The sequence below is a fragment of the Giraffa tippelskirchi genome, chromosome 4, assembly GCF_054371585.1.
Source record: "Giraffa tippelskirchi isolate mGirTip1 chromosome 4, T2T-mGirTip1v1.2.pri, whole genome shotgun sequence".
Taxonomy (NCBI): Eukaryota; Metazoa; Chordata; class Mammalia; order Artiodactyla; family Giraffidae; genus Giraffa; species Giraffa tippelskirchi.
In genome coordinates this window covers 133,613,403-133,629,717 of record NC_137278.1, presented here as the reverse complement: position 1 = coordinate 133,629,717, position 16,315 = coordinate 133,613,403, and the positions used below count along the sequence as shown (strand labels likewise).

At 49.9% G+C, this 16,315-nt stretch overlaps 1 protein-coding gene across 2 annotated transcripts in view; it reads right to left on the bottom strand.

The window, feature by feature from the left end:
- Positions 1 to 15,886, bottom strand: part of VDR (vitamin D receptor) — a 55,799-nt gene extending 39,913 nt beyond the window's left edge. For both annotated transcript variants that reach the window (XM_081589127.1, XM_081589126.1), the window contains exon 1: positions 15,836 to 15,886. The gene's annotated coding sequence lies outside the window, so the exon portion shown is untranslated. The remainder of the gene's footprint in view (positions 1 to 15,835) is intronic.
- Positions 15,887 to 16,315: the final 429 nt, after the last annotated feature.

The window sequence follows — 16,315 nt, the reverse complement described above, 5'->3', positions numbered from 1 at the left end:
GGCTTAGCTGTTTCCAGGGGAGGCTGACCCCAAGAACTGCGGCTCTAGGAACAAGGTTGAGGTGGATTGAACTGTTTAATGGCTGACTGAAGCATGGTAAATCAAGTGGCTGATGACCCAGTGGTTTCAGGAATAACTTTTCTTCTGAAAGTGCTTCTTAATTAACTTTTTGGGGACTATACCTCACCCTTGAGAACCTGATCGAGGTCATGGACTGACTGACTCCTACAGTGTCAAGGGGTAATCGGTCACTCCACAGAAACCATGCCACAGACTCCCACTCTACTGGCCATTCATCAAGACTGTTTCTCGGCAGACTGTCATGTCATTCTTGGGATAACTGGCAGCTTCTTGAAGCTGAGCAGAACCGAGGCAGGAATCCATGAGGCTCTAGGCAGTGGAACAGGAGATTCATAGTTTACTTAGATATGTTTCCACTTCTTATCAACAACAATTATTCCTGCAAGCTGCTTTATTTTCCAGTGGAAACTCAGCCCTCACCTTTGTCAACAAGATCTCTGGGTTGATTACTGCTCTCCAAGTAACTACTGGAAAGTGTGGGCAGTGACGGTGACTAGTGAAGCATAGGGAACCAGCCCGTGCGTAGCTGCAGCCTAATCTCTCTGGTTTCCTAGCAGAAGAAAACTGAGACCACCACAGGAGAAGCGAGTGGTCTTTCTCACTTTTCTTCTGGGATCAATGTAATCTCTGCATCACTCAGCCTCTTCCTGCACTGCAGGAAAGGTAGTACTCAAGCCCCAGGTCCTGCCAGCTCCAAGCAAGGTATTCCAGATCCTTGGTATCACAGCCCTTGCTCAGCTCCACAACCACTTGGCCAGCCTGACACCTTGGCTACCTGACTACCATCCCGCTTCCCCCTGAGCCCATCCCCGTGTCCTAATCTACAAATAGAGACATGACCGCTCCCAGGTCTCAGGCGGTCACGGGGACCAAGTTGACTGTGCAGCACTCAACACAGCACCCGGCACACCAGAGTTTTGTATGTTTGCTCTCATTATTACAGCAGTTACTGTTAGTACAGTCATGAAGAGTTCAGGACCCAGAGAGGTCAGGAAGTCTGCTCTCAATCCCAAACAAACATTGCCCAGAAAGCCACATTTCTTAACTGGGAAAAAACTGACCACCCCACCCATTGGCTGTGGCTCCCAGAAATCTGGCTGCTAGTGATGGAGAGAATGGGTTGCTCTCTTCTCTCCCCGACAAGCAGAGAAGCTAAGCTACACATCTGGACTTTTCCTCCATAGGGAAGATGACACCGTGGCTACCAAGGTGCCACCAATTACTAATCACTTCTGCTCATCGCCGGTCCTTTTCCTCTCTCACCCCGAGTCTCTTTCCTACCTTCTCTGTCGTCCAGGGCTTATCAAGCGTCTGTTCTCTCCACAGTGGGACGCTGGCTCAGCACACCATGGCATCCCCTGTGTGTTCTCAGGGCAGTGGCATTTCCTCCCCCCACTCCTGCCCCTCTGCAGGCAGCAGAAGGCTGCAGAGGCCTGTGGCTCTGTCATGGCCCCAAACCTAGGCACTGGGCTGGCTCTGATTCAGTGGGCCCGGATTCCTGACTGCCCCCTGCTCTTGGCAGCCCTGGAAAGCCATTCATTGATCCCAGGATAGATTCTGAGGCCTGTGTCAGAAATCCACAAGGGTCCCCAGCTTCTCTGAGATGGGCAGGGCTGGGTAACTCTCTACGAGTCCCATGTCAAGTCCCATGTTTGTATGTGTTAGTCGCTCAGTTGTGTCTGCCTCTTTGCAACCCCATGGACTGTAGCCTGCCAGGCTCCTCTGCCCATGGAATTCTCCAGGCAAGAATACTGGAGTGGGTAGCCATTCCCTTCTTCAGGGGATCTTTCCCACCCAGGAATCGAACCTGGGTCTCCTGCATTGGCAGGCGGATTCTTTACCGCCTGAGCTACCAAGGAAGCCTCATTTACCCAAAGACATCCTGTCTGTCTTCAGCATTATTCGCGAGGTGAACACTCCTGTATTCCGGAGGCTTCTCAGGAAGAGGCCAAGCTGGGAGGTTCCCGTTTACTTTCAAGGGCAGGCCTAGTCACCCCCAGCTTGCTCCTTAGTTTCCATGTAGAATGATGTCCTCCAGAGAGCTTTTCCAGAGTTTCAGTCTGGTCAAAATTCCAGCCATCCTGCTCTGTAGACTTCTTCTTGGGGACCCTACTGGAAGACCAGGAGGCCACGGCATTTCTTCTTGGCCTCACACTGTGGTGGCCGTTGGTTTTGGTCTCTGATGCCTTATCTCTGATGGTGACCTGTGCCTGGTTTTAAGCACTGACTACACAGCAAGCCCTACATAAGGAGTCAGGGACACCATGGTGAGCCGCACAGAGACCCAGCCTCATGAAGCTTACTGTCTACAGGGAGAAAAAGACAGGAATCTTCAACTCAGATCTGGGCTGCAATGCAGGTAAGCACAGGTGTGATGGGAGCAGGTGGGGGAGCATCTGGCCTGGCCTTGGAGAGGCAGAGAAGCTCTTTAGAGGATGTCACTTCTCTGCCTCCCAACTGAGACAGGAAGGACCGCAGTTGTAACATGATAGTGGTGAGAGGGTAGAGAGAGGTCAGGCAGGTAATACCGAGCTAGCAAAGTCTTCGAGGCAAAAGGGAAAGAGCATGATGGAGGCAGAGAAACTAATTCTATATGGCTGGGTGGGTGAGCAGGGGGCACCAGGAAGAAAGAAACCAACCAACCACACTCATTTCAGTCGGAAGTAAATTCCATTCTTTCCACTACTGCGTACTTCTAGTAAACCCGCTGACTCTCGAATACCAGGAATTTTAAATTGTTGCAGTGGTATTTTGCAACCAAAGACTTTCAGACTCCATTCAGATTCCCGTTCCAACCTGAATCGACCTTGAGTTTTGTGAAGGAAGTTAAAAACGGGCCTCCTAACCTATGGTTCATGGAGAAGGGACCCCTGGGTCAGCTGGGCAGCGGGCCTCTCTGCACTGGCTCTTTGCCCTGGGAAGACCATCAGTAACTGTGTGGGAAGGGAAAGGTAGAGGGGAGAATTCTGGAAAATCCAGCCCAGCTAAATAAGAAAATGTGAGAGAAAGCCAAAAGAGAGAAGAAAAGGTTCACCAAGGGCAGACGGAAGCTGTGAACAACTCAGCGGCGTATCACCAGCCAATCCTTATTTAATGCATCAATCTGTCCAGCCAGGTACGGTCGCCAGGCACAGGGAGAGCTAACTTACCACACAGCCACCTGGTCCCCAGACCTGTGTCCCCCAGCTGGTTCAGCTCACTCCTGTCTCCCAGTCTACAAGGTCACTTCCTTGTTCCCAGGAATCAGCCACACACACACATGATGGTCACAAACAACGCACACCATGGACACGTGCAGGAAGTCCCCTGCACCTGCCAGCCCATACCCCAAGTCCAGAAGTCCACGCTCACTGCTGATAGCCCTTAGAGCTATCACTGAAGATAACCCTCTTGCTTCGCTGTTTCAGGCCAAACCACTGGAGGATTCTTCCCTGGGGTCACAAAGTGGTAGGAAATAGCAGCCTTTGTCCTAACCCTTGAACTCTCTCCAAACTAAAACTCTCTCCCCCAACCCTACCCCTTGGCCATCTTCCTCTTCCTTGATTTTCTTTGGTACCTGGGGCAAAGATGGAACTGATTTGCTGCACAGAGTGCCATTCAGTGCTGCCCAGATAATCACGATGGTGTGATCACTCACCTAGACCCAGACATCCTGGAATGCGAAGTCAAGTGGGCCTTAGGAAGCATCACTACAAACAAAGCTAGTGGAGGTGATGGAATTCCAGTTGAGCTATTTCAAATCCTAAATGATGATGCTGTGAAAGTGCTGCACTCAAAATGGCAGCAAATTTGGAAAACTCAGCAGTGGCCACAGGACTGGAAAAGGTCGGTTTTCATTCCAATCCCAAAGAAAGGCAATGCCAAAGAATGCTCACAATACCACACAATTGCACTCATCTCACACGCTAGGAAAGTATTACTGAAAATTCTCCAAGCCAGGCTTCAACAGTACGTGTACCATGAACTTCCAGATGTTCAAGCTGGATTTAGAAAAGGCAGAGGAACCAGAGATCAAATTGCCAACATCCGTTGGATCATCGAAAAAGCAAGAGAATTCCAGAAAAACATCTACTTCTGCTTCACTGACTATGCCAAAGCCTTTGACTGTGTGGATCACAAAAAACTGGAAAATTCTTAAAGAGATGGGAGTACCAGACCACCTGACCTGCCTCCTGAGAAATCTGTATTCAGGTCAAGAAGCAACAGGTAGAACTGGACATGGAACAACTGACTGGTTCCACATCAGGAAAGGAGTACATCAACATTGTATATTGTCACCCTGCTTATTTAACTTCTATGCAGAGTACATCATGAGAAACGCTGGGCTGGATGAAGCACAAGCTGGAATCGAGATTGCCAGAAAAATATCAATAACCTCAGATATGCACATGACACCACACTTATGGGCAGGAAGTGAAGAACTAAAGAGCCTCTTGATGAAAGTGAAAGAGGACAGTGAAAAAGTTGGCTTAAAACTCAACATTCAGAAAACTAAGATCATGGCATCAGGTCCCATCACTTCAGGAAGGCTGTGAAAACATTCTGAAGTGTAACATGTGGAGAGTGAGCCCTTCTCCATGAGGTCACAAGAGAGCAAGCAGCATGACGTCCTCACAGCCCAGGAGAGCCTCAGTGCTGGTAGGGTTTCAGACCAGGCTTGATAAGCATCATTCATTGACTGCCAAGCCCAACCCCCAAATGCCACTTTTCTTGGCCTCAAGATCTTTTCTTTGACCATTAAGAAAAGAAAACCTTTGTTTTCTCTACATTGAACTTTCCTTCTAATATCTATAGGAAAATATCTGACTGGGAAGACAGAGCAAGGGAGGAAGGAGGGAAAAAGGAAGGAGAGAGGGAGAAAGATAGGGAGGAAAGGGGAGGATTCATTCAAGGCCTATCAGATGGAAAGATTTCATTATTACTCTCCAGAAAGAAGCCATCTGCAATGTGAAGTATTTTCATGCAATGGGACTGTACCCATGGAGAGGGATCACTCATGGCATTAGTAATGAATTCTGTGCACGTTAGGGCTTTCCTAGTCCCCCTCCATGTAACAGTCATCTGTTAAAAGAAACTACCAGAGGATACACAGGAAGCTAAACCTGACCACAGATGAGTTTGGTTTATCACCCTCCTCCCCATCACCACCAGTGAGTATACACTTTTAAGTCACTCATCAATGTTTAAAAACATAGAGATTTCACTTTGGAAAAAAATCTGGGTGTCCAGCTTCCTATTAAAAAAAAAAGAAAAAAGGGACATTTTGGCCACACTGTTCTGCAATTCCAGGCAACCTGCTGGCCTGAAGTGGGGTTGCCTCTCTAGACCAGGCTTGTGCCCTCCACTCCATCCCACCAGGGTTTGCTCTCGCTGTTACCCACCTGGCCCTGATCCCTGGAAGCAGCCCCCAGTGACAGCTGAGCTCTATGGTCAGAGAGATAGTTGAGCAAAGAGGTTCTGGGAGGCAGCCTGTGTGTTAGTCTCTCCATCGTGCCCAACTCTTTGCAACCCTATGGACTGTAGCCCACCAAGTTCCTCTGTCCATGGCGTTCTCCAGACAAGAATACTGGAGAGGGTAGCCAATCCCTTCTTCAGGGGATCTTCCAGACCCAGGGGTCACACCCCGGTTTCCTGCATTGCAGGCAGATTCTTTACCATCTGAGCCACCAGAGAAGCCCAGGCAGCCTGCCTGGGTACAAACCCTGCCTTCCCTCCTTGCCAGCGGTGTGACCAGAGCCAATGACCTGGGCTCTCTAAGCTTCTGTTCCCTCACCTATCCAATGAGAAAAATAGCAATGCCTACCTCATTTGTCTGTGAGGGTTAAATGAGATGATGCGTGTAAAGTGCTCAGCACAGAACCTGGTGAGTAGCTCCTTCTCAGTAAGTGTTAGTGTTTGTTATTATGCAAACTGCTCAATAACTGGAAGGATTCATCTCATGTTTTAGTCACATGAAGCAATTGTCCTTCAACTGTCCTTTTTAGCTTAAGGGATCCAGTCTACCTACAAACATATTTCCACCCAATAAACTATTGAGCATGTCTGTGATGAGTTAGGTATCTTAGGTGTCGTGTGGAGTGATGACACCTCGGAGATGGGCTTCAGATCTGTTCTCTAGGGCTCACAGCACAATGGGGTGAATGGATAACTGAACAGTCACAGCCTCGTCCCCTCCCAGCCCTGCCCTACTACTGGGGAGCGTGGCTTTCAAAGGAGAGCTGGAATGCATCTGACTCTTCTCTGTCTAGGCTCTACACCCTCCCAGAGCCTTACTGAGAGACACTAAGGGGGAAATTAACTCCATTTCACCTCCAGTTTCTCATATACAAGTTCTTCCACTACACCCAGGTTAACACAATCCCATTTCAACAAAGCCATTCAGATCGCAGATGGCGTTCACTACAATGGAATTTTACCTGAGGCAGCCCATCCCCCACTTCTTAACAGGGCACCCAAGAAGTTGGCACACTTGCCAGATAGGCTGGGCAGAAGTAACTTCCCACCTCTGGCAGAAGTCCGGAAATTCAGAGTCTTCTGGAACAAAGAACTCTGCCCCGAAGGTGTTTTCCAGCATCACTCTGGCTAGCCTGGAACTGTCCCATTCACCCTCCACTGGCACCCCCTGCTGCCTCTTTCGAGCCCTCCTCAGACAGGGAGGGGAGGGAAGGGGAGGAGAAGGAGGAGTCTGAGCTTGGGGAGACAGGACCCTGTGCAGGAAAGGTGGTGGGCAGGGGAAGAACGACCACACGCTGGGTCTTAGAAAGACCTGAATTTAAGTTCTAGCTCTGACTTGGAAGTTTGATGGTTTGGGGCAAGAAATTTAGCCCCTTAACTTGCTGGAACTCAGTTTCCTCATCTGTATAGTGGGGATAACAATATTACCTACCTCATAGGATTATTGAGGCATATACATGAGAAGATGCACGAAAGACATTTAACCCAGTGCCTGGAACGTATTAAGTTATAGTAACCTTTTGGTTTATTATGATTATCAGCAATTATATAATATGTTAGACTCAAAAAGTTCAAAGGTTGATGTTGAGAGAGACATTTGGGGAGGGCTGGGGGTGGGGGTGGCTGCGGATAGGTGGGGCCCTGCCACGGAGCCCAGCCTGGGCCTGGTGACCAAGATTAGGCCCAGGGCGCAGGCACCCGCCTGTCCCTGGAGCTGACAGGCACAGACTAGATGGGTAATTACAGGATTGTGGGCTGGGGTGGCCCATGCAACTGCCCAACCAGCCACATTCTTTTGTTCCGTGGGTGGCTGGGTGGGTGGGCAGCTGGCTGTTTATATAGCTGCCAGGACACTGAGTACATCTAATACCAGCACGCATCCTCCCCCAGGCAAAATATTCAACCCTTGGAAGGGGAAGGGGTTCTCTGTGGGCATTCTGCTCCTTTCCACATGGCACTGCCTCTGCTCTCTTCAATTCATCTTCCAGATACTCTCTGCTCTCCAATCGGACAAGTTAGAGAGTCAAAGAACAAGGCCAGACTCTGAACAGTTGGTCAGTGGAGACTATTAACTTCGATTCACTTCAGTTGGAGTCTTTAAATGATCAAGAAGCCTGAGACACTCGTAAATCCCACCACTGTTCCCAGCCCCATGTGCTCTGCTTAGCTAGCACACACACGATTCTGATACTTCCACGTCTTGTTCTTAAAATCAGTGCTCAGGGAAAATATCCATCCCTCCCAATCCACTTGGCAGGAAGGCAATTCAGGAGGTATTAACTGAGCATCTGGTATGTTCTCAGCCCTGACATCAGCCTTTGGTTGAAGTGAACAAAACCCCAAGTAGTGGGGAGGATGTGGAGCCGTGGGATCCATCCCCTACTGTTGGTGGAAGCCCAGTGAGGAAGGGCTTCAGCTGCACCTGGGGACACTGCATGGGGCTCTCAGAGTCAGGCTGTGGCATTTACAGGACCACCTGTGCACAACACATCAGACAAGCATATGCATAAGCCAGAAACCAGGTCCTTAGGTTGAAAATGATACAATTACTATAGCTGAAAGGGACTTTGGAAGCTCACCTAGTGTAACTTCTTCCTTTTAGAAATGAAGATTATATCAAGTGTTAAAAAGGATGGAGAACAATAGGAACTTTTACCTACTACTTAAAGGAGTGTTTTTGGTACAACCAGTGTGGAAGACAGCTGGTGCTGTAGAGTAATGTCAAACATGGAATGCCATGTGCCCTAGAGAAATGCCTACACACACACCAGAAGACAACCAAGCATCTTCCCAGCAGTATTGCTGCTGCTGCTGCTAAGTCGCTTTAGTCGTGTCTGATTCTGTGCGACCCCATAGATGGCAGCCCAACAGGGCTGAATCCACCATCTCTGGGATTCTCCAGGCAAGAACACCGGAGTGGGTTGCCATTTCCTTCTCCAATGCATGAAAGCGAAAAATGAAAGTGAAGTCGCTCAGTTGTCTCTGACTCCTAGCTACCCCATGGACTGCAGCCTACCAGGCTCCTCCATCCATGGGATTTTCCAGGCAAGAGTACTGGAGTGGGGTGCCATTGCCTTCTCCGCCCAGCAGTATTAGCTGATCATAATAGCCCCAAACTGGAAAGAGCCCAAATGTTCATCAACAAGAGGAAAGATAAAAATTGCAGCATATTCTTAACGGAGTATGACGCTGTGGTGAAAACTAATCAACATATCTGTGTGCTTCGACATGGATGAACCTCAGAAACATGATACTGAGTGAAAAAAAGTGCAACACAGATAACACACATGTATGTAAACTCAAAAGTCATAAAGCTGAACAATACATTGTTTGTAAAACAAACAGATGATAACTTGAGAAGGAAAGCAAGGACACATTAATTAAAATTCATATTAGTTTCGCTGTGGGGTACAGTGAGGAAGGGGATGTAAAAGGGAAGAGGAAAGTGAGTTTTAAGGTTCTGAAATTGTTCCACTTCAAACCTGGGTGGTAGGTACCACATATATTACACTATTCTTTAATCTATACATAGGACTACTTGTACTCTTGTGTATATGATATATTTAGTTTAAAAAAATAAGACTCTGAGCCCCAGAGAAGCTAAACAACTTTTCTAAGCTCATCAGCTAAGAAATGACAGAAAGAGAAATCAAGTTACTCAGTCTGAGTTTAGCCATTCCTGGATTCTAAAACGTCCTCTCACAATGATGAGTTTCTGGTCTAGTAAATTTAAAACAATTGCAAGAGTCTTTTCTTTGCACTGTTAAATCGCCAGTGTCTTGCATAGTGCCTGGCACATGGTAGGTAAACCTCAGTGCATATCTACTGAGTGTCTGCACACACTCTCTCTTCCAGGGCTTACTTCATGCCAAGTGCTTGGCTTGTATCATCTGTAATCCTCACACGACTCTGCAAGGGAGTTACTCTCATTCCAGTTTACAGAAAAGGAAACTTAGATTCAGAGAGACCAAGAAACATGCCCAAGGTCACGAGCTACAAAGTGACAAAGCCGGAATTTAAACCCAAGTGTGTCTAACTCAAATCCAGTGTTTCTCCTGTCCTACCAGGTTGCTAATAACACTACCTGAGAGTTCAGTCATTTATCAAGAAACTCTGAGAATCCCACTGAAGGACAGGTTGAGTGTTTCCTACTGTCTCGGGCTCCGGTGCTTGGAGTGGTTTGCACAGCCAGGCCCAACACCGGCACACAGTGTAGAGCAGTGCCTGCGTGCATGCTAAGTCGCTTCAGTCGTGTCTGAGTCTTTGTGACCCTATGGACTGTAGCCCTCCAGGTTCCTTTGTTCATGGGATTCTCCAAACAAGAATACTGGAGCAGGTTGCCATGTCCTCCTCCAGGCGATCTTCCCTACCCAGGGATTGAACCTGAGGTTCTAACATCTCCTGCATTGATAGGAGGCTTCTTTACCGCTAGCACCACCTGGGAAGCCCATAGAACGGTAATCATGGGTAAACTTTACAGTATGGGATAGGTTACTGCATCTTTACTTTAAAGCTTGGTTTTCCATATACATGCTGGAGAGAATACAGTAAGTCCCCTACATTCAAACCTTCAAGTTGTGAACTTTCAAAGATTAGAACATGTATTTGTATATCCAGTCATATCAGGCTTGACTGGAGTTGTAGCTTGCCCTCCATCTCCTATTGTTGATGATCCTTCAGCTCTACCATCTCCCACCTCCTCTCCCTCCTCTAGTTGGTAACTCTTCTTACCTGTTCACTCGATGCCAGTCCCTGTATGCCAGCAAGCCATTGTACTGGACTACTGTACTTTTCAAGGTATTGCACTGTAAGATTAAAAAGGTTTTCTTTATATTTTGTATTTGTTTGTTTTTTATATATTATTTGTGTGAAAAGTATTATAAACCTATTATAGTACGGTGCAATACAGCTGATTGTTTTTAGTTAGGTACCTAGGCAAACTTTGTTGGGCTTACAGACAAATTGGACTTGATGTGTTCTCAGAACAGAACTCATTAGAATGTAGGGGTCTTACTGTACTAGTAACTTAATCCAAAGAAAAGTTAGAAAAGCTGGGAAGATGAAAGGAGACAAGGAGAGTAATCAGCACAGTGTCTGGCAGAAGCTGTCAGATGAGGCTGGAATCCAATTCTCTTTCCAGGTGTGTAGGTTCAGGAGTGTTCCTTAAGGGATAGCCAGGAGAGGAAGAGGTAAACAAAGGGAGACTAGCTCCCAGCTGACCTATGGGACAATGGCCTCTTCTTCCTTGGCAGACTTAGCACTTAGATGGTCATCAATAAAGTGACTTGTTTGAAATTGAGTTTATTTGCCTTCCAGATCATACAAGTCTTGTTTTATCCATACAATCTCTCCATACAGGTTCTTGTCTGCTATTTTTACCCAAGCAAGGAACCTAAGAAAGTGGGACAGGCACCAAGGTCTGAGGGTCTAGCAGAGGGGGACTTCTGAGAGACCACTATCCCCAGAGTAACCTTTAGGCAGACTGAACTCACTCCCAGGTCACCTCCTTCAAACTGGTGTGTAAGTCCAAACCTGCCTCTCAGGAACATTTCTGCAGGCCTACGTACGATGTGCGAGGCAGGCCCCAAACACCTATGGCTGCCTGCTGAGAACAGAGGTGTCAGGGTGCCCAGAGGGTAAGACAGACCCAGTGGGGCTCCTGACTCTCCCACTCCCCAGCTGTGTCACCTTGGCTCAACTTCCCTGAGCCATGGTCTCCCATCTGTAAACGGAACCTGGTTGCGGTTCCCACGTCACAGGCTGTGGCAGGTCTGGGAGGCCATGCTGTGCCCCACCTGGTACCGCTGTTCCTGGAGCTACAGCCTCAGTGCCAGCAGGTGGCACACACTGAACATCTCACTAGCAGAGCTCTGGGCCTCATGGGAGCCCCACAGGGCCTGGAAAGTCACACCTGCCCTCAGAAGGCCAGTGAGAGGAGCAGCTTCCCAGGATGCTGCCCATACTCCACTTTCCCGCCAGTGTGGCTGCCAACGCCCTGCTCAGGACCAGGGCTCTCCCCTGTGCAGAATGGGGACTTTGTGTGGCATCTGGTTCTGGGAACACTGCTCAGTCTATTCCTTGGCACGGGACCTGCCCAGCAGGTTTGCAAAGGCATGACACATGCTCAGACTCCTCGAGAGTCTGCTATTTCTGCCTCTGGCTCCTGCCAGGTACCCACCAGCCTGCCACCCCTGCCACCCCAGAAGGTCTCTCCTCTCCCCTCCCCACAAGTTGTTTCAAAGGGTAAGACTTCCCACGAGGTCTTCACCTGCCCTTTTCATTTACCAATGATGAGAATGACTTCCTTCCTGCCACAGTAGACAGTCATTACACACAGTCATCAAGGAGGCTCCACCCCCACATCCCCGTCACTCTTAGGCTGAACCTCTGGGGGTTCCCCAGGGAACTCACCCTGAACAACTGGACCACAAGGACCCAGGACTCAGAAGGGAAGGCGGTTTCTCTTCCACATGTCACCATGTCAGGATGCAGCGGCTGCCACAAACGCCTTTAGTCTGGGTTGAGCAAGAACAGTCTGTCCCCACCCTGGACCATTTCCTCAATTGTCAGACCTGCTGAGAGTCAAACTCCAGCGTCCAGGGGACCCGACTCCATCTCCTGCTCTGTGGCTTCTCTCGGCTCCTACCTCCACTTCGCTTACTATATCCTGGGAACCTGATTACAAGTGCCCTGTGCCCTGTATCCACGTGGGCAAGGTTTGACTACCCTTCCCTTTCTGGTTGTCTACCTGCATTAATGCTGAGCTTTCCTGCCAGGCGGCGTGGCCCCTGGAGGTCTGGGAAGATGCATGGACAGAATGAAGAGGCTACAGACTTGGGGGAAGAGGGAAGAGGAAGCGTGAGGCTGGGTCTTGGCTCCAGGATAAATCCCAGTTCCCCCAGAGGCACCCAAAAGGGAGTTGGCAGGCCTTCCTGTCCCTGTCTGAGGTAGGGGTGGGGCAGGAAAACCAATGGTGAGGCCGGTCACAAGTCAAGGGTGTAGGAAAGTCACGGGGAAGGGAAACGGAGTGAATGGAAGGCTAGTCCGGAAAGGGGGGAGCGAGGAACAGTCCCGCCCTCAGGGAGAGACTGCCCTTGGCGGTAACACCACATTGCAGGTTACCCCCAACTTCCCTTTATCATTAAGCCCCACCCCCATCTTCTCCTCATTAAACCCACACTCACCTGTCTTTCCTTCAACACCGTGACCTCCACTGGGTCTGTGGTGGGGTTCGCTAGAATGCCTTAATGTTCCAATTTGTCCTGAACAACTTGGGTTTATGTCTATTGTCCTGACAGAACTAGTCATCTCACCTCTTTCGCTCCCAGTTTGGGCAATAAATTATACAGTCACTCTCTCTAGCACATCCAAGAGGGGACTGACACAGAAGGTCAATGGGGAATCAGAGCAAAGTGTAACTAGAAGTGTCAAGACCATACCGGTCCCAAGCGACAGCCAGGCTGGCTTCTGCCCAGCTGGATCCCCTGAGAAAAGGACACTAGTGGAGGGAGAGCCCAGGACACACTGTCCAGCCTGAGCTCAGACCGTCTAGGGGGAGGAGGCCCAGTCTGGTGGGCTCTGCTCCCTGTCCTCCCTCAGAGGACCTAGTACCATGCAGGGCACACAAGAAGCTCTGAAGCAAATCTTATCATTTGGTTACTTGTCTTTTCCTGCAGCCAAAACACACATGAAAGAAAAGTGAAAGTGTTAGTCATTCAGTCACGTCTGAACCTTTGCAATCTCATGGACTGTAGCTCGCCAGGTTCCTCTGTCTATGGGATTTCCCAGACAAGAATATTGGAGTGGGTAGTCATTTCCTCTTCCAGGGGACCTTCCCCACCCAGGGATCAAAGCTGGGTTCCCTGCATTGCAGGTAGTTTCTTTACCATCTGAGCCACCAGGGAAGCCCACATAAACAGTGACAAATGGAAAGCTGGAGCTCCTATAGCTCATCCTGTTAGCAACACACTGGAGAGCCATCCTAGCTCAGACCTCCAGGTGCTCATGACTCTGGCTCTCTGGCCACTGGAAACCACATGCTGGACATAGGCACCTGCTGGTTTCTAGTAGAGAAACTCTGGTTCTCAGGCAGGACGGCCGCTGTCTTCTTAGCATGTGGGGTAAAGAAATGAACAACTGCAAGTCCTTCTCCTGTCTTGGTCTGGCTCATGAAGCCCCGGGCTTTCCTCCAAATGTGGAAGGCACTGGCATTGGCACTGGCCATTTGCTCTGGGAGTAGAGGGTGGGAGTCCAAGAAGACCTCTTGGACCTCTTGGACTTCTGTTTCCTCTGGGATTCAGTCTCCAAAGGAGATTAATTCTGAGGTCAAATAGGGAAAGAAGACTGAGAAATCACAAACACAAGTAATCAGGGCACCTCACACACCATCAGACTTCCTACAATATTTATTCAAATTAAGTGACAGCCTTGGCTGAAAAGCTGTGAGAAGTCAGAAAAACTTCTTAGCCCTCTTCTTCCCCTTCTTCCTTCTCCCGCTCTCCTCTTTTCTTATGCCTTTTCTCTTCCCTCCTTTCTTATCCATTACCCTGGAAAGGGTCCAAGTCGTGGTTGATGAGTGACAGCCAAACTGAAGCCATGGGACCCAGCCAGAGCACACACTGTGAATTCCCCAGCTTTCTGCAGTTTGAGTCAGCCCCATGGCCTGGCTATGGATTCTCCTCAAATGGGTCCAGAGAGGCTACTGAGTGGGGTGGGGTGGGGCGGGGAATGAGCTCTGGGGCTCCTACTTCTGCCCAAGGATCTGAAGCACCCAAAACAAAAGTCAGAGAGAAATGTGAAGTCTTAGTAACAACCTCCTGGTCTGACATCATTTCAGAAGGACCTACAGTCTCCTCCAGCACTTTGACAAGCATGCGATGGGGAAGGTCTTCCCCAAACATGACACTCTTGGTTTATAGAGTTGAAGCACCAGTGTCCAGATAATCCATTTCCACCTCAGCAAACCACCCCTATTTCCCAGCCCAACTTAAAACCTTTGCCAACACCATGGCTTCTCTCTTCTCAGAATCTTCCCTGATTTCTTGTGCATAGCCATCCCACTAAGAGACACAGGCAGCTAATGAGATCACTAGGCAAACATGGAATGAAGGGCTGGAAAAGTCTGCAATGCTGGGATGCACCTCCTGATCCGAGAAGAATTAGAGATGTGGATTTACCACAAAGCCACAGTCCCTTCACTGTTAACCCATTCTGGAGTCATACCATAGCCATCCCATAATCACTGTGGTGCTGTGTCCCCTTCAGGACTGGCCACCACCGGCTTCCAGCAGGGAGCTGGCGCAGAGCTGAACTCTGCCCAGGAGAGCTTTTGCAATGCTCAGAAAATGCCTGCCCAACTGCTTGCCTGGGCTCTGGCCCCTCTGGCTGCAACTGAGCCCAGACAGGAGGCTGACTCACTCACCGCACAGAGGAGGAAGAGGAGGAAGAGGAGATGCAGGAAGGGCCTGAGCTCACAGACCCAGGACTCTCCCTGAGCAGGCAGCCTGGGTCTCCGTCTCAGTGGTCCATGGTGGGGAGGGGACAGTGTCCAACTGCTCCCTGGAAATCATATGATGTTCCCTCCTACATACTTCTCCTGAAACCCTCTCCACCCACCACCCACAGATGTGAGGCTCCTAACTCCTCCAGTAGAAAATACTCCTTGAGCCCCCTCCTCAGTTAGATGCTTGTCTCCCGAGTTCATCTGGACATCTATGAAAGGGATTTCTTGAAAAAGTAAGCCCAGTGCACTAGGGTCAACCAGATCTAAAATAATCGGTAGGTTTTTTGTTTTTTGCTTTCTAAGTCAAGGAAAAAAGAAAAAAACTCCACTTAAAAGATCCAACTCCATCATCACGGTGACCATACATGGGCCCTACAACATAACAAGGCTACACACACCCCACCCCCAGAAGACCTCAGCACCTCCGAGAGCCAATCCTTCGCTGTCTCATTCCTCCCACTGACGCCAAGGCGCCCAGACCGGGGAACGACGCAAACGCTTATTGCTCAAGTGCGGAGCGCTCTGCCGGAGGAGCACTTCTGCGTTCGGCTGTTTGAGCCCCGAGGAACTCGCCGCTCCCCGTGCCAGCATGGCACGAACTTCAGGTCTTTCTCAGACCTCAGGATCCCCTCAGTGCCCCAGCCTCATGGCACGACAGCCCAGTTCTCAGTCGCCAAGTTTGCCCAGACTCTAGTGCTTGTTCCGGGGCACTGAGGTCCGGAACTCCCGAAGCCCCCAACCCTGCGCCACCTAATCCCGATCCTGGGACCCCCCGCTCCGCCACTCCCGGGTGCGCACCTGGTCCTGCGGGTGGGCACGCTGCTCCGCGCTCCCGGCGCCCCGGGCTCCGCGGCTGCCTTTTGACAAGCGGAGACAACCCAGCACCTGGCCCCGCCCCTCGCATGCCCTGCCCCCGAACAGGCCCCGCCCCGGCCCCACCCACAGGTCCAGTCTTCACTTGCCAAGCGCTCCAACCGCGCTGCAACCATCTTGACTTGGAATCAACCACCGCACTCTCTCCTGGGAGACTGCCCAGTATAGACTGTCCAGGACTGCCGTCCATGGGGCCAGGCAAGCTCTGCCCTCCGTGAGCGAGAGCTTTCGATGGTTATACGTGTGCAGATCCACGAGTCTGCCTGCGATAATTCGTGATGCTTCCCCTCTCCTCCCGTTGTCGTGGTTCTACCCAACTCTTTGCGGACGCCTCCTCCAGGTGCGTCACTCCCACCTGGGATGACCCGGCCAGGACGACTCAGTCGTCTAACGCTCTAGGGGAAT